We start from the raw sequence: 3,641 nt of genomic DNA, 5'->3' as shown, positions 1-3,641 counted from the left end.
GCGACCGCGGCTGCTGCTTCCACGCCAGGCTCTGGCCATCGCTGCCCGCCCCAGCGTCGAGAGCACCGGGGGCGCTGCCGAGCCCAGCGGCCGCTCACATCGTACAGCGCTGCGGGCTCAGGGCGGTCGGCGGCAGGGCACGACGAGGGGATACGCAGCCGGAGCGGGAAGGACGGGGAGGAGGAGAGGCGCTTGCAGCCAGGTCTTGCTCCAGCCCCTGCCCCCGCCGGCGCCCTGGAGCCGCCACCAGCACCATCCGCTCCCCACGCCGCCCGCCCTCCGAATGGCACCGCGCAGCCCCGGCGCCCGGCCGCGACGGGCAGGGGTGGTGGGCGCGCGAGCCCATTGGGCGCCACCACTGCACCAGCGCGGGCACCATTGGCCAGGGGCCCCGCCGCTCATCGCTCTCAGCCAATGGGGGCGGGCGGCGCGGCGGGGGCGTGGCCGGCGGCGGGGAGGCGGGCCGGGGGAAGTGGGATGTGGCGGCGGCGGGGGCGGGCACGGGCGCGCCGGGATGCGGTGCCTGTCCGGGGAGCGCGGGGAGAACAGCCCCGGGGTGCGCCGGGCAAAGGGCCAAGAGGCGCTCCTGAGTTCCAAATGGACTTTACTTTTAACACTGGCTTAAGAGAGCCAGAGCTCTGGACCAAATCTTGCGCTGTCCCTATTCCCGGAAGACTGTCGGCCTCTTCCCGCTTACTCCACTCCCATGCGGGGAAGGCTCAGAAACAGCCAGAACTTCTCGCAACAAAGTCTGTTCACGTCCATCGAACCTTGACAATAATTTTACTTTTGTTAAAAAATCAAGATGTTCTTCAAAGTCTAGATAAGTGTGGTTTTATCATCTCCTACAAGTGTATATAGAATTATTTTTTTTCCTAATATACATCCAAAAAACAGTTATTGGAGAATGTTAAGAGGAAAATAAAAAGTTTTACAGTGGTATTTTTAGAAAGTGCTTTTGTTCTAGGAAAAAGAGCTGCCATTAGATGAATTAAGACAAAGAGAAACAAAATAAAGGTTAGGATGAGTACCTTAACAGCTAAGAAAATAAATGGCTGTAAGATCAGAAAGATAAGTTGAGCAGAGTCCATCAGGAAAACAGTGCTTATTTTGGAACTGATGAAAATAGGATGCTAATGGAGAAGAAAGGAAAATGCAGGGAGGCTTGCTATGTGGAGGAAGTCGGCTCTGTGATGGCCTCTCAGATTCAAACATTAGGAGAACAAAAACAACATGGAATATACATAGAATATTTAACAAGATATACTTTCTTATTTTAGATACCGCCTACCAATCAGTACTCAAAAGTGATACAGAATTAACTATATCTCTTGTACCATTTTTGATTATATAACCAGCACTCATTTTTGCTTTGCACACTTCAGATTACTGCACTTAAATACTTTCAAAGCTGTCCATGGCTGTCCTTATCCCCTTGGTAGCACAGGAATCAGTCGATAGTCCCAATGAGAAACCGTATTCTCGGAAAATGCTTCTATTCATGGGCTGTTAGCGAGACTTTGTTTGCACTAGCACCATGTGACGCAGTCACCGTGGTTATGTTACAGAAAGGGTTGGAATAATACACTGCACATCCACGTGAACATGTGCTCAGTCAACAGAACCACTTGTATAAATTAATTTTAAGAAAGATCAGCTACCGTGTATTTTTCCATTAGTCCAGTCTTTTTGTTTTCTGCTATCATGAGCCAAATTTATTTCTAAAACTGGGCTGTAGAGAATTTTTCCCCCAAGGATTTTGCACTGTGCTTAATCACAGCTATGAAGTCCATCTAGTTCATTTTTTTTTTGCTTCACTGCACTGCGCTCAAAATGACTGGAATGCATTCACCTGTAGTAACCATCTGCCGAACAGTAATATCAGTAGTGTTTTAAACAGTAAGCATGTTCTCTTATATCTGTACCTTTGTCAGATAACATTGCTGGTACAGTAGTGTCTTACAGACCAAAAATCATCTGGTGTCAGCTGAGAAAGAAAGTACACCTTTGACTAACAATAGCTGATACATTCCATCTATTGCCAATGCTAAGGGTTATGTCAGACTAAAATAAGGATGAGCTAGTATAATTTTTGAATTTGTCTGTTTAGATACTGTATAACAATTGCCAAATTTTACAATTTCCATGTCCTTGCACATCAAACAAGCAAGGTATTTGGACAGGAAGAATGGATGCATAAAGACAAGGTAAATATCTGACAAAGAAAATCCCACCAGCCCCAAAACAAGAACACACACATCCCAAACCACAGGGAATGTCAGCATAATATATCAGTAGCAAGTCTTCCTTTCCAAACAAGCTGAGGACAATGCCACAGCCATACAGTCCAAACTGAATCACCACTTCACTCGCTTTCACAGTAGCCAGAGAAGGAAAGATCCAATGGGACTGCTTCCAACCAAACTGTTACCAGGCACATCAACAGCTGTACTGGGGAGAATTCCCAAAAAGTTATTTCCATCCTAATTCCTTCTAGGCTAGAGTTAACATACATGTTACAACACCATGCCATGTCCCTAGGAAACAGTGATTTCAGCAAAGATGAAGAGAGTATTCTTTTGTATTCTAAAGCAGGATACCAACTATTAAATTTTTCACTGTTTTTTATCTAGGTTCCAGAGTACTTTCCTCAGGGAATACCATTGCTCTATAATATCAAGAAGATATTACAGGGAGAGTGAAGTAAAAACTGAGCTCCTATCTGAATCTTCATATCTTTCAAAAACCCATGCTTGCCTTAAATACCCTTTTCAACTTTTCAAAAGCCATGTTAAAGGCATTTCGCACTTCCCTTTTCCACTTGAAGGAAATACCTTGTCAGCTGGCATGTGCTTAAGGGAGTTTATACTGGAGGTAACAGGTATTTCTGAATCTTAAATCCTTCTGGGAGACAGGGACATTGTTAACACAGCTTCTGGGAGAGGCATCCTTAGAGCAGTGGAAATTACACATCACAGCAAGAGCACAACAGCAAGGGAATGAACTCAAGGAGCGTGGCAGTAGCAGGCAAGAGTGAAGCAAAGTTACATCTCTCCTACTATTATCAGTTGATAATGGGTTCATCTCCTAAGGTCAGAAACAGATCATGTAAATACATGAGTGCCATGAGACATGGAAACGGAGAAGTTTTAAGCAGTCATTAGACACTATGCAAGCCTAATCCTTATTTTGTTCCTAGCTGAAGGTTTTAGAGAGGGCAAACTCTTCAAATATGAACATACCTTTTGTTTCTAGACTCCTACTAGGGCATAGGGCCATCAATACTCTGCTCCCAGTGTATCTACTTGCTTGTTTCATTATTTTTATGTCACTCTTATCTCCCTCTGCCTATGTTTTCTTTGCTGCCCTTTCTCTATTCCACTTAGAATCAAGTTCTTTGTGACTGTCTCTGAGGTATTCACACAGCATCTAATACAAAACAGTAATGAGAAAGGGTGCATTTATCTTCATGTATGTTCAGGTCCATTCCCTGTGTTTCACTTATTTGTAATGAATACAGTTGGGAATATTACATTTGGGAAGAGAGAAATAACAAGAAGATGTACTTATATCACAGCAACATTCTGAAAGAGAGGATGACCAGAAAGCATTATCTGTGGCCAAAATCTAGAACAACCCCT

The sequence above is a fragment of the Parus major genome, chromosome 2, assembly GCF_001522545.3.
Source record: "Parus major isolate Abel chromosome 2, Parus_major1.1, whole genome shotgun sequence".
Lineage (NCBI taxonomy): Eukaryota > Metazoa > Chordata > Aves > Passeriformes > Paridae > Parus > Parus major.
The sequence above is the reverse complement of the archived record's forward strand: the minus strand, read 5'-3'. Positions refer to the sequence as shown.